Consider the following 14762-nt stretch of genomic DNA (forward strand, 5'->3'; position numbering starts at 1 on the left):
AAGAAATAATCTATTTTAATGGCTCCTGGAGCAAGTAAAAATTTAAAAAAGAGACAATGTGTTTTGTTCAAGAGAACAGCCCATGAGAAAAACATGAGTAAATTATTGTCCCCTTTCCTAGGTAGCCCAAGGAGTTTTGTGACCTGATACAGATTTTTGTCTGTTATATCTGTTCAGTTATCACAATGCCTTCACAGAGAAACTTTCAATAGGCAAGAAAGTATCTGCCTCTTTCAGCAGGCAAAGAACCTCTTCAAAGATGAAGCTGACAGGGCCAATATTTTTGTTCAGGTGAGGTTAAAGACTTTGATCCTACTGAGCTTTTTCATTTCATTGAAATGTCTCTAATTTTAGGTTAAAAAATTTTGTTTATTCAAGCCAGAGCCATGCTATGATTATAAAAAGTCAGTCATCCGGAGAAAAGAAGCATTTAAGCATTTCCTGTACATGCTAGATCATTATGAAATCAAGTGAAAACAGACATGAAGAGAAAAAAAAATGCATAAATCAGACCACTTCAGAGTGGAAAATTACATGGTTTGAAGAATTAGAAGACAGGAGCAATTTTCCTTTACCATTTCCCCAGCCCTGGGGGGTGCGGGGGCATTCCCAGTGCAGCAGAGGCCAGAGAGCTCCAGAGGGATAATGGAACCTCTCACAACAGCAAATGGGCTTCTCTGCCAGCTCTTCCTGGTGCTCCTGGGGCTGTCCCACACACCTGATCAGCAGCCTGGGCTCTCCCAGCCCCCTGCTCAAGTGGCCCCTTTCCACTGGAGATTTCTCAAACCACACTGAAACCATTTCTCAAATCATTCAGCTGGATCCCCTGCGTGATTTTGGGCTGCTGCAAGCCCAAGGGCAGCAGGAATGAAACCACACACAGCCAGGAAGCTCTGAGGATGAGCTGCACTGGCTGAGGGTTGAAAGACACCCTTTTCTAAGAGATAAGTAAATACAGCTTGTCTCAAAGCAAATCCAGAAACCTGAACATTCATCATGGTTAACAGCACCTCCCAAGCAGCACTGCCCTGCATTTTCAGCCTTCCCACAGTATCTGAGATGTTTATATTCTCCAGTTTGCAGGTTATCCTTGTTTTGAATTACACTGCTGACATTTTTTTTTAATTTAAAAAAAAAAAAAACAAACAAAACCAAAACCAAAATCTGGATTTTACTGCTTCAGTCTGTCTCCTAAACCTGTACTGACTTCTAACTACTGACACCGGAGTTAACTTTGTTCTTCACACCTTTTTGCTACTGCCTTTCTGCCTTTTCTCCAGCACTAACACGTGCCTGGGAGCTGTGACGATATGTGTGACACACAGGACCAGGATGCTCTGAGCAGGGTGACAGGAGGAATCTGACACTAAAAGCACATTCCTGGCAAGCCACGGTGTTTGTTCACACTATATAATGCTTCAGAAATAGCATCAGCCACATCTGCAAGAGCAAAGCCTTTCAAAATAAATAAAAAATTAGCTTCTTAGATAGATAGATAGATATATAGAGATATATATCTGCCTCCAGCTGAGTGTGCGCTATTATTTACTTTGCTTTAAAGCTTTAAAGTGGTGATAGCCAGCGAGGCAAAGCCGTTTTCTTCGCTGCAAGCCAACAGACCTGTAGGACTTTGACAGGTTTTGAACCATCTTGTGTATTTGTTCAGCAGTTCTGGGATGCAGGTCCCCCGCGGGGGAGCTGCCAGTGTATCGCTATCGGCTAATTAACGGCTAATTGACAGGCTCGTTAATCACATTCCCCCAGATTATAGTGCAATCTTTGCTTCTGACCCCATTGCTGGAGCATCTTCTTTTCCCTAATGTTACTCTTTGGTATTTTCATGACGTAGCTTTGGCAGCTATGAAACTTTCCACTTGTAGTCATTCTGTTTGCTGAACATCCCACGTGCCATAGCTTGTGAAATATATATATTTACATATTTTAAAGTTAATTCCCAGATTGAAATTAGACATTTCACTTAACCTGAAACATTATTACTAATGCTGAGCAGTTTCATCAGGAGAGCCTCTGAGGTCTTACCAGCATCTGTCAGATACATTCATTCTCTATCTATGAGAGTTATCATTGTTTTTCTGCCTTTTATAGTCCACATAAAAAGAAATTGCTGTCTATTCCCTAGCACCAGTGTGAACCTCGGGCCAAACAGCAAATTAGCATGCAAAGAAGTATCAGGGAAACAGCTAGGGAAAGAGGCAAATGAAGTTAAGGGAACACCGATGATGGGCTGAAGAAACAATCTTTCCTGTGAGTCATTCTGGCTTGTATTAAAATAGCAAAGTAGATACCAGCTAAGAGATAATATAAGTAAAAGGTGAATGCAATTATCTTTAAAAAAAACCAACCCACAAAACCTTGCAAATCTCAGTATAGAGTGTCTGTAAGTAGCAAGCGAGTTCAGTCTCTGAAAATCCTAAGCTAAAGACTGATTCCTTTGGCACTGACTCCTTCATGGTCAAAGCAATTCTCAAAGAAACTTTCTGTCTATGCTTTTACAGCAGATAACTTGTGTTTTACTCCTCACTGTTAGACTACTCCACTGCTTCGGGGGCTCCCCTTGCACCGGGGATGGCGTAATTTAACCGCGGAAGAGATTTGGAGCATCCATATCTACACACAGGTAACTTTTAAGCGCAGCTTTGTTTCTACAAACTGCCTTGCACGCAGTCTCTGCAGGTTAGGACCTCTGTATTACACCTCTCTGTGTGTACAGCAAGGTGCTCACACCGGGGGTTAACAGTGGGGGCTGCAGAGCATTATCCAAAGCACCTTCCACTCAGCTCCCGGCGCCTCCGCTCCGATCGCAAACACATCTGCAATGAGTGCCTCACCTCAACACCTCAACAAGCAGTTCAAGCATTCAGAAACAAACATCAGTGGGTCTAACAGCTACTTTTAATTCATTTTATAAATAAGCAACTGAGAATTTTGCTCCAGGTGGCTGCCCGTGTAGCCCATCCCGTAAACGGCGTTCTCTGCAGAGTAAGGCACGATGCGATACGAGTGCAGCTCTTCATAATAGAGCGACTGGGAACAGCACTCCTGCACCATAAACTTCAGCCGTTTTCGTGCGTCAGAGTAGGCAGTCCTATAGCACGGAGCCTCCTTAAAGTATTCATAGCTCTCCCTCTCTGTCTCTAGGTGAATCTTCCTCAACAGATTGTTAATTAATACAGACCTACGGAGATAGGCTTCGGGGTCGTCCAGGAAGCGGAGTTTCTGGAGAGATAGTTTTAGGATACAAGTCCGGTCCTCTGGTAGTATCAGGTGCTGGGGAGTAAATGGATGGGTCTTTAGCATCAAGGAATGAAACTTGGGGGAGGGTGGGGTCTGGAGCGAGGGAGATACTCACTTTTGGACAATACTCATGGTAATCTTGATGTAAATGTTCTTCTTCTGCATATTTTCTCTTAAAGTAAGCTACTTTCGACGTCGTTAATGTCTTTGGTAGGCCCCGATCAGATCAGCTCTGCACAAAAGAGGAAAAAGAAAGTCAGCAATGCTTGCTGCCAGGGTGGCTACAACATCACAGCCTGGGGTGTGCAGGGGCAGGAGGAATCCAGGGGGGGAGTGCAGCCAGGATAACTCTCAGCCTGCAGCCCTTAACCCACTGAGAAAACAGCTGAGAGGTCAGCAAATGTGAAGCTGTCTCTGAAACAGCCACCCTGAGGCTTGCCGGCACCTCTCCCATCTCTGGAGTGACCACCACAGCACTGGGCACAGGCAGGGTCTCCTGCTCCTCCAGCTGAGTGGGGTGTCAGGGTGTCAGGGTGTCAGGGTATCGGGGTGTCAGGGTGCCAGGGTGCCAGGGTGTCGGGGTGTCGGGGTGTCAGGGTGTCAGGGTGTCAGGGTATCGGGGTGTCAGGGTGCCAGGGTGCCAGGGTGTCGGGGTGTCAGGGTGTCAGGGTGTCAGGGTATCGGGGTGTCAGGGTGTCAGGGTATCAGGGTGTCAGGGTGCCAGGGTATCGGGGTGTCAGGGTGTCAGGGTGTCAGGGTGTCAGGGTATCGGGGTGTCAGGGTGCCAGGGTGCCGGGGTGTCAGGGTGCTAGGGTGCTAGGGTGTCAGGGTGTCAGGGTGTCAGGGTGTCAGGGTGTCAGGGTATCGGGGTGTCAGGGTATCGGGGTGCCAAGGTGTCAGGGTGTCAGGGTGCCAGGGTATCGGGGTGTCAGGGTGCCAGGGTATCGGGGTGCCAAGGTGTCAGGGTGTCAGGGTGTCAGGGTGTCGGGGTATTGGGGTGTCAGGGTGCCAGGGTGCCAGGGTGTCAGGGTGCCAGGGTGTCAGGGTGCCATGGTGTCAGGGTGTCAGGGTGTCAGGGTATCGGGGTGTCAGGGTGCCAGGGTGTCAGGGTATCGGGGTGTCAGGGTATCAGGGTGCCAGGGTATCGGGGTGTCAGGGTGTCAGGGTGTCGGGGTGTCAGGGTATCGGGGTGTCAGGGTATCGGGGTGCCAGGGTGTCAGGGTGCCAGGGTATCGGGGTGTCAGGGTGTCAGGGTGTCAGGGTGTCAGGGTATCGGGGTGTCAGGGTATCGGGGTGCCAGGGTGTCAGGGTATCGGGGTGCCAGGGTGTCAGGGTGCCAGGGTATCGGGGTGTCAGGGTGTCAGGGTGTCAGGGTGTCAGGGTATCGGGGTGTCAGGGTGTCAGGGTGCCAGGGTGTCAGGGTATCGGGGTGCCAGGGTGTCAGGGTGCCAGGGTATCGGGGTGTCAGGGTGTCAGGGTGTCAGGGTGTCAGGGTATCGGGGTGTCAGGGTATCGGGGTGCCAGGGTGTCAGGGTATCGGGGTGCCAGGGTGTCAGGGTGTTGGGGTGTCAGGGTGCCAGGGTGTCGGGGTGTCGGGGTGTCAGGGTATCAGGGTGCCAGGGTGTCAGAGTGTCGGGGCCAGCCCCAGCCCCAGAGAACAGGCAGGAGATGCCCTAGATGGGAATGTCCCCATGCACTGCAGGAGGGACCAGGACAGGGAACCCTGTGCCCTGCTGAGGGCTGTGTGGGCCGAGGATGGGGTTTTGATCTCCACACATCGCGCACAGAGCTCCGTGGTTTCCCTGGAAAAGCAATGCAGAGGGTATTCACTAGATGGTGGTGTTGTCTCAGAAGAGCAGGAGAGCCTCAGTTCAGTGGGAGGGTGATGGAGTTGGTTTATTCTCGGGGTGGCTTCAGTTTTTCAGGGCACAGAGGATGGAGGCTCAACATTTAGGATATGAAAAGGGATTACTGGGCTTTTGTCCTGTGGCAAGAGCCCAGGGGAGGTTTGTTCCTCCAGAGCTGAGCCCTGCAGAGGACCAGGGCACGCTGAGCACCTGCAGCCAGGCCTGGCTGCCTGCTCTGGGCTTACTCATCTCCCTGGAAAGGTGGCATGGTGCTAATTCAGCATCTTAATGAGGTCCATAATTCCAGTAGCCCTCAGCCTGGTGAGCACTGGGTCCCTGTGAGAGCCAGGTCTGGGCTTTGCTTGGCTATTCACCAGAAAACACCAGGAGCCATGTGCATTTCTGGGAATGCATTCTCCTTTTTATAAAAAAATACGTTATTTGCTTTTAAATGTACTTTAAAAAGCAACAACAAAAAAAAAAACCCAAAAGACCCCCCCCACACACTCTTTTATACTGATGTCTAAAGACAATCCAGGGAAAGAAAGTATCCAGAGACACTTCACAGAATAATTCAAAAAATTTCCTGTGGGAAATATTTTCTTCCCCAAATGAAGATTTCCTTATGGGAGCATTTGAGACTTAGATTCTCAGAAGAAATTAAGGATTTGATTCTGGACAGCTTCCCTGACAGAAAAGCCAAAATGTATTGCACAGCCAGAACACAGGTTTCATATTGCTGGAAGGATCCTTCCATGGGGCACGAGGGACTCTTTGAGTTTTAGCTGCTGGTGTGAGAGATGAGATACCCACAGAACCATTCCAGGGACTGACAGCATCCCCTCTTCACTGGCAGGAAGGAGCAATGTGTTCTCCCTTCCTTCCTCCACATCAAAAACCCACAAGAAGGGGCTGAAGAAGAAGTCCCTTCAGTGAGAGGATTCTTGTGTTTTCTCACTGAATTTTGAGCCTGTGAGGATGGAGGTTTCTCATGAAGGATTCTGCAGATCTGTGCAGAAAACTGACTGGTGGATTAACACCCCATTTGGAGCCAAGACCCCTCAGCCCTGCTGTGAGACCCATCAGGACACAGATTGCGCTCCAGAGCAGCATTTCTCCAGGAGAGGGACTATTGCTCTTACAGTGGGACAACACTGCCAAGGTTGTCAAGGACAGCTACAGGGTTCTAGTCGCCCTGGACCATGAGACCAGAGATGCTCCCAGCATCCACCTCAGCTCTCAAGGGCAAGGGCAGGGCTGTGGTCTTCACCCCACTGGCACTGAGTAGCTGCAAACACAAGTTTAAATTCATATGCCACAACCTTCTCTGCTTGCAGTTTTTATTCCAGTATTTGAGTTACACCTGGGCAGCCTGGATATTTAATTACTCTGCTATCATGTTCTCCTAGGTGGAAACCCCACTGTGCTGTGTTATCTGAGCACAACAACAAATGCATTTATCTCCCAGTGCCATGGGATGGGGGAACATTGCAGTTTTCCTCACACTGCTCTGAGGAAGACAAAGGTACAGACAGATGAAGTGACATTCCCATAGCTGTCAGGGCTGGGAAAGGAGCCAAACCCTGCACACAAGTAGATCCTCTCCCTCAAACCAAACCTCTAAATGCCAAAATATATTCCCTAGTGTTTTTCAGGGAAAAGGCTGGAAGCACAGCGCAATCACTGCCTGTGTGCAGTGGAAGCAGGAGATCATCCTGAGTGCAGGGGCAGCACAGACAACCACAGCACACAGAGCGTCTCAGCTCAGTTCTGCAGCTCTGCCAGCTCCATGCAAAACTCTCCCTTGCTGCTCCAGGCCACGGGAATTCTGCTGGGTGACTGTGAAATTCAGCATGCCCTGAGCTGGAGACATCAGGGAGCCAGGACAGGGAGGGAGCACTGGCAGCCTGTGGCTGGGAGGGAAGGAGGTTTTGCACATGCCACAGGCTGGGGGATGGCAGGAGCAGACAGAAAAAATTGTATTTTGCTGAGGGACACACATGACCATCCTGGCAGTGGGTTCATTGAGCACCCAACTGGCAGCCCCTTTCCAGGGTTATGTTCAGCACTAGCCTGGGACATACCCTTGGTTGGCTGAATTGAAATTCCTGAAGACCTTACATCAGCTAAAGCGGCAAAGTTGTCACAACACCCTCACCCCAACAGCCATAACTTAGTTTAGGAGCAAGGACGGGAAACAACGACCAAGCAAACACCAAAAGCATCTCTAGGCTGTAAGTTTGGCTTGAAATGCGTTTTAAATGAGTTTTAAATGAAAGACTACACTTGAGTAGCAAAGTAAGCCCCAAGCTGCTCAACACCACACCATCTGTCAGCAAATCCCAGCAGCTCCAAATCTGCAGATCTTGGAGCACCCACTCCCCCAGCTCAGCAGCTCCCAAGGGCTGGCTCAGCTCCCCGGGAGGGAAGGGGTGCTGCCTGCGCACCTGCAGGGTGAGAAACGGAGCTGAAGGCACACAGGTCCCTGCCCAGGGCTGCTCTAGTGATCAGAGCAGCTGCCATCCCACCACCACTCTTTTCATCACCGTCATCTTTTGTGGCTGCCGCTGGTGCCCACACACCTGTCAGCAGGTTCAGGGGAAGGAGAGCATGAACTGTGACCTGGCACTGTGCCCTCAACACCAGCACGGATGCTAAAGCCCCCGAGGGACCCCTCTCCATGCAGGAGGCTCGAAAGGACCAAGCCTTTCTCTGACATTTACTGGAAGTCAGCGCTCCACGGCTCTGTGCGTGCCTGGGAGCTGCTTGGCTGGGGTTACAGCCATCCAAGGCTGTAGTAATGCCGCAGTGAATCAGACCCTTAGTGTTTTGTTTAAATATAAACATATTGAATCAGTGCTTTTTGTGTAGAAGGCTATTCTCGCGAGCCAAGTGTTTTGACAGCTCCAGCAAGGTGGTATGAGTCACTGCCTCTGCCTCACTCAAGCTCGGAGACAGATACATCTTAATCACATTACGTTTTTTCCAGCGCTACACCACAAGTCAAGGCACGGGGCCAAATCTCCCCACGGGGACCAACCAGCACAGCGCTGAGTCCCGAGCCTGAGCTTTGTCCTTCCAGCCGGGATGAGCGCCGGGAAGGGGGGTTCAGCATCCCGGCAGGGCTGAGCCGCAATCCCCGCTGCCATCCGCGGCCCCAGGGCGGTGCTGCCCGGCGCTGCCTGCTCGGAATGCGCAGCACATCGGGGCACGGCGGCTGCGGCTGCCATTAGCGCTAATGGAACTTTGGGATATAAATCCCACGCGCGGCGGGCAGGGAATAGACGCCTCTGTCTCGGGCTCGGAGCTCTCGGGCTGAGCTTCGCAAGGGCTTTAATTGGACTTTCAACGGAGCAAAATGTGGCCGCTCCTGTTTATTTCTCCAGGAATAATTACGGTGCTCTGTGGCGTGGTACTTGCAGAGTTATCAGGCATGTTTGGACAGAGGGCTGTCTTATCTAAATTGGATTGGAAATAGATTTACATCGCGGCAACTTCCCATTTGAACTGCAAATTGCAGGAAAGTCACTTCAGATGCTTCTGAATCGCCCCAGTGACAGCAGCCCCGCTCTGGCATGAATTATTGCCGGGCGATTTCCGCGGGGCTGCAGCCCAGCCGAGACAGGAGCTAAGACAGAGTTTAAGAAATTATTAAAAATCCAGGGGAAAAGAAACAACCTGAGCTTGTGCTTTTGCATCTCAGACAACAGAGAGGGATCCGCAAGCCCCTGCTCTGCGCAGCAGCCCCGTCCCAGAGCGTGAGCCCTCGGGAGCATCCCCACAGCTGCCTGCTCCTGCACCTCGGCTGCCTTTCCTCGGGAGGACCATTCCCCCCTCCCTGGCCGGTGCTGCAGTGAAAGGGCTCGTCCGAGCCGCCAGTGTTTGGTTGTTGATGCAGACATCAACAACACGGAGCCGAGCCAGCCCCGCCGAGCTGCGCACGGTGACTCGAGTGTGCCGCTGCCCTGCAGGGTTCCCATCGCATCCTAAAGGAGAGGGATCGGTATGCGAGCTACAGCTGCCTGAGCATCCCTTGAGTGCTCAAACACAAAACCTGAGGCTTCTGAGCGCGCAGAAACCGGCCTTTATTTATTTATAATAATAGTCACATATTTATAATAATAGTCGGGAGACGTGACTTTGACATGGCAGGACGTGGCATCGTGTCCTTGCCGCTGCTGTCAAGCTGCGGAGATCAACTCCCCCGTCTCTAACCTTCAGAACGCTCGCAATTAGGGGGTGCTCAGCTGAAACGTGCCCCTGCTTTCACATGCTCTGCTCCTGCTCCTCTCCTCTCCCAGGGCTGCACAGGCAGCTGATCCCACTGTAGGATTCCCAGCTGATCCCACTGTAGGATTCCCAGCTGGTCCCACTGTAGGATTCCCAGCTGGTCCCACTGTAGGATTCCCAGCTGGTCCCACTGTAGGATTCCCAGCTGGTCCCACTGTAGGATTCCCAGCTGATCCCACTGTAGGATTCCCAGCTGGTCCCACTGTAGGATTCCCAGCTGATCCCACTGTAGGATTCTCACCTGATCCCACTGTAGGATTCCCAGCTGGTCCCACTGTAGGATTCCCAGCTGATCCCACTGTAGGATTCCCAGCTGATAACGCAGAGCTACCAGACCACGGGCAGATGAACATGTGGATCGAAAACACATGCCAGCCACAGGATTTCACGCGGCTGCCGATCGATGGCAGCTCTTCCAGCATATCGAGCCTTATCAGCCAGAGCAAGCCCCCTTTCATTGACTCACGGGGAGGTGGGGACCCCCAGCCGCACTCTCGTCTGCTGGCTTTGCACTTTAAAACCGCCTTTTAGTTTGCTGATTGCTCTGCAGATCTCCCTAATTGCAGATTCCCCCTGGGCACTCGTGTGTGCAAGGCACGAGCATCTGAACAGCTCTCGGGAGGGCACGAAGGCATGAGGCTTAATGGCCGAGTGGCTATTCCCGTCTCCCTCCCTATAGCCCCGCTGCTTTCCTCAATAGAATAAAATTATAATTCCAGGTTCACTCCCTTTCGGCGTTAATTCCCGTGAATTCCCTCACTCAGCCCAAGCAGCTGAAGTTTGCAAACTTGTTCGTTACCTGAGGATGCGGAGTCAGTCTGCAAAGGGTCTTTCTGGGGTAATCTCAGCAGTTCTGGTAAGATTTCCCCCTCGCACGGGCTCAGCGAGCATTTCTGGCAGCACAGCACTGCTGAACGGTCACCTGCCGTGGTGGATCAAGGAGAAACACACATGGCTCAGGTGGCAAAATCAGGACAAACACGGCGAGCAGCTGGACCACAGGAGGAGAAAGTGCAATTTCAGCATCCCCACAGGGCTTACTAACAGGGATAAATAAGAGTTCTGATGTTGCACCCAATTCTCTAACTTTGACCTTGCTTCCTGGAGTCCCTTTCACACATCAGCAAAGTAGATAAAACATTAAGAAAAAACGCTTCAGTCTCTCGGTGGTGTAGCTATAATCCGCTCAGAGCAAATGCTGCAAAAATATAGCTTGCTCCTCTAAATATCTGGATGTTTCTGGAGCTAGAACATTAATTCTATCCCAACCACCTCTTAAAATGGCACATTATTTTCTCCATTAATTCTTGTCAACCTCAAGAGGAAAGCTAAAGGGCTGCTATTAAAACCATGCCATTATTTTAAGTAGCAGCATTAATTTTCTATCATACACACTCACGCTGCCTGCAGAGCAGTACAGGTCTGGGGAAAGTCAGATTCCCATTCCTCTTTAACAGGGTGCACATTTCCGAGTTTGCCTGACATACAGCATGTTTTCCAGGCTGATGCCTTGCCTTCCGGGTGAAATATTTGGCACTTGGCTGTAGTAAGAATATCTCCCACTCTCAGGGGAAAAAACGATCAGAGATACATGTGTACACCTAAACTCTGCACTTTTACACGTGTGTGCCAGAGACACTCAGGCTTTTTTGAGTACATGAACGAAATTAGACATGTCTAAATCCTGCAAGAGAGAAAGGAAAAGAGAGCTTGTATGTGTGTGTACTCATGTCTCGCAGCTATAAGAAAACTATATTTAGACAGTTGTGTCATCCCAGAGGATGACAGCATTAACAGGCGATGGAAAGAGGAGCTATGGTTACTTTTCAGAGTTCAGCTCTGACCGATAAAAGAGGTCTCTGATGGAAATGACCTCTGGTAGAGTCCGGCAGGGCAGCAGCACCTCTGCCCGTGGCACTGCGGGACGCGCGGAGCCTCCCTCTCAGCTCTTCCCTCTGCCACGCTGCAGCAAAGCCACGAGAGCTCCCAAACAAACACAAAACTTCACGCCAACAGCCTCCCGCTAAACCCTTAGGGGAGCAGATCTCACCAGCAAAGCCCCACACCGCCTCTGTGACACGGACAAGCCCGCAGCTAGCTGTCCCCGGCTCAGCGGCACTCACCCAGCGAGCCCCGGCTCCAGCGGGAGGGCTGCTCCGTCCTTCCCTCGCTGCTCCTGGACGAGGTGCTGGCGGTGCTGCTGGCGGTGCTGGAGGTGCTGGTGGCGGCGGTGGCAGCTCCTGCGGGTCCCTGCAGCCACTGAGGAGCGCATCACCTCCCGGCCGCAGCCCGCGGAGGTGGGTGCCCAGATGTTCCCCGCGCGGATTGGTCCAGCGGGAGCAGATGTTGCCCGGTTGCTAGGAGCGTTGCTAGGAGCGTTGCTAGGAGACGGTGACGCTCTCTCCATCACTGGCGCGACTCGAGGCCGCGGGGAGGGAGGGAGAGAGAGGGAGGGAGGAGGAAGAGGGGAGGAGGGAGGAGCAGGTCTTGCCAGCGGGATGCTCCGCGCCGGGCTGTGCCGTGCCGGGCTGCGGGGTGAGCCGGAGGATGGAGCAGGTGCCGCGGCTCCGAGCTGGACAGGCGGTGAGGAGCTGCCTGGGGCTCGCGGCAGAGGATGGGGACGTGAAACGCCAGAACCGGGAGGGGCGAGCAGCCCGGGGAGGTGGCGGGCGAGGGGGACCGACCATGAAACCTCCCGTCAGGGCGGGCTGAGGAATGCGCGGAGCGGGCCGGCAGCCGCGGAGGTGCCCAGGGAGAGAGAGCTCTGCTCGCTTCAGGGCAACACTGGGAGAAACACAACCCAGTGCCCGGGAGGGCTGGAGGGAGAGGAGCCAATTCGGTCCTGCTGGCAGAGAGCCGAGCTCGTCTGCTCTCTCACTGCGTGATGTTCCCCTTCCCTCCTGATTTACAATTCTCCCTTTTCTCTCCATGCCCACCTCCTGTATCCCACTTTTTCCCCTGAGCTTTCAGGATGTCCCACCACAGTGCCCTGGGTCCCACCCTAGCACTTACAGCCATGATCCCATGGCTAGAAATTCGATTGCTGTAGGAAAAAAAAGCTGCACAGCAAAACAACCCAGACCTCCTCCCAAATAAAAGAGCAGGTCACTGTGGGGTAGTGCTGTCTCAACCAGGCAGCAGGATTTCACTCCTGAGCACCCTCCTTAGGGCAATGGGTGGGACACCAGGCTCAGCCTACCCTCACAACCAAGGTCCACCCAGAAAAGCCCAGAAAAAATTAAAAGGAATCAATAAAACATTTATTACCTGTATAATACAGTGTGCAGAAAGAGGGGAAATCCCTTTCCCTGAAAGTCAAACTCTGTGTGTAAATACTGGCAGATAGAAAGGAAAAAAAAAAGGATTTTTTAGAAAATCACACCAGCTATGTGTAGAGAGCTTCCCTGGAAAAAGTGGGTCACTCCCAGAGTGAAAAGGAATTGCACAAGATGATCTTTTCTGGACAGCCAGATCTGTGCCAATGGCTGCACTGGAGTTAATGACACAACACTAGCTTAGATCAGCCCCAGCACCAAGCCTGGACTTTCATCAGGACTTTTCTCCAAGAAGAAACATCTCTAGACCATAAATTTTCCTCTGCACCTGCCAGCTGTATCCATTTCCTCACACCTACCACGGATGACACTGCTGCTCCTCACAGATTCACCCTCATGCCACAGCCTCCCTATCCAAGCACTCAGTCCAGCCCACAGAATCTCAGAATGGCTTGGGAAGGGACCCTAAAGATCATCCTGTGCCATGGGCAGGGACACTTCAAAGCCCCATCCAGCTTTACCCTGAGCACTTCCAAAACAACTACTGCCATCTCCCATCCTGCTGCTGAAGGTGACTCAAAGGCTCAGACAGTGCCAAAAACAAGGCAAGGTGCAATGGGAACATTTTCATTTTGACAGTATTTGAAGCTCCTGGGCAATTCCCTGCTCTCCTGTGATCTATAAGATGTGCAATGTATATTCTATCTGGTCATGTCACTGCTGGAAGGACACAAGGAGTTCCCCTCCCTCTGGTTGCTCCATGAAGGTTCTGCAGAGGATTTTGCACCAGGCTTTGTCTTAGACAGTGGGAATAGAGGCACACTGCATTTGGAATTCACCTGAATCAGTATCTCACCCAAATTTTAACAAACTGGGTCTTGGCGAGCCTGAGACTCAGCTAGCACAATGCAGCAGCCTCAGATCAGTTATTCCCTTGACTTGGATCACCTGGCTGACATTTGGCACCCAGTGTACTCAAACACGTGCACACATGGCTCCCCTGCTCTTTGCAGCTTGAGGAAAGATCACTCAGGGCCAGATATTTACTTCAATTATCTCTGAAGCTCCTCTTCTTTTATTGAGAAGTCAAGTGAAACTCCAAGTAATTTCAAATTTGAATTTTCTGGGACAATAGGAAGGCACTGGAACTTAATTGATTTTGATTACCTGCCTTATTATTATGCTGCCAGTAGCGGTAGTTCGGGTTGGTGTAATTTTAAATTTGCTGTGAGATGAATCTGACATTTCTCTACTGCTGAACTGAAGACTTGAGCGATTCTTCAGCTCTTCACAAAGATGTTGTAATTAATTCAGTAATATCACTTCTGTAAGCAGAGATAGAAAAGGAAGACACAGAAGCACCTACTCCATGCCTGGGAGCTGAATGAACGACAGCATCACTCACTCCAATCTTAGTGAAATTTACTGATTTTTTTTTTTTAACATACAACACAATTTCTACTGCAAAGACACATCTTCCCCTCTTCTGTCAGCACACAAGCAGGACTTACTAGCAGGCAATAATTTACAGCCAAAAGGTCAGCTGTGTTTCCTCAGCTGGATCCAAGAAGTGTTTCCATCCCCTGATCAGCCCTGAGGAAATCCTTCCACAATCCAAGTGTAGCTGCTTTTCTTTGCCTCCTTTCCAAGGGGCAGAGAATGCAGGGAAGCAGATCCCCTGCCAGTGTAAACCAGCACTGTTCTACTGCCTCAAAGGGACCTCCATCAGGAAGAAGAGAAGATGCTCCATCTCATCCCATCCCATCTCCTTCCTCCTGCCATGGAAGCACGAGAAATCACCTCCCCCCCTGGTCTGGAGAGGAGTTTTCCCCTGTGCCAGGTCAGGAATCGCTGCGCAGCTGACTTGCACTGTGTTTTAGTGCAGCAGAAATTAAACAGACCCATGAACTGGGACCAAAGTGTCTATTGACAGGGATATTATTTGAGAAGACTTTAAATGTGTGCTGCACAAGATAAAACCTGGCAGACAATAGAAGAGCAGCTTTTTTCTTTTATTTTAGTCTTTCGAAAGCAGGATTGCCTGACATACTCAGTGTTATAACAAATACATGTTTTTAAATGGTTTAGAGCGATT

The 14762-nt window shown here is 50.9% G+C and overlaps 1 long non-coding RNA gene across 1 annotated transcript; it reads right to left on the bottom strand.

The window, feature by feature from the left end:
- Window positions 1–2895: 2895 nt before the first annotated feature.
- On the bottom strand, window positions 2896–11744 carry LOC111929720 (uncharacterized). The gene is made up of 4 exons (XR_002864811.2): window positions 11516–11744; window positions 10192–10314; window positions 3371–3487; window positions 2896–3288 (listed from the first exon to the last, which is right to left on the bottom strand). It is a non-coding gene; the product is annotated as an uncharacterized LOC111929720 (long non-coding RNA).
- Between the last annotated feature and the right edge of the window lie 3018 nt (window positions 11745–14762).

This window comes from Cyanistes caeruleus, chromosome 6 (genome assembly GCF_971803275.1).
Source record: "Cyanistes caeruleus chromosome 6, bCyaCae1.hap1.1, whole genome shotgun sequence".
Classification (NCBI taxonomy): Eukaryota; Metazoa; Chordata; class Aves; order Passeriformes; family Paridae; genus Cyanistes; species Cyanistes caeruleus.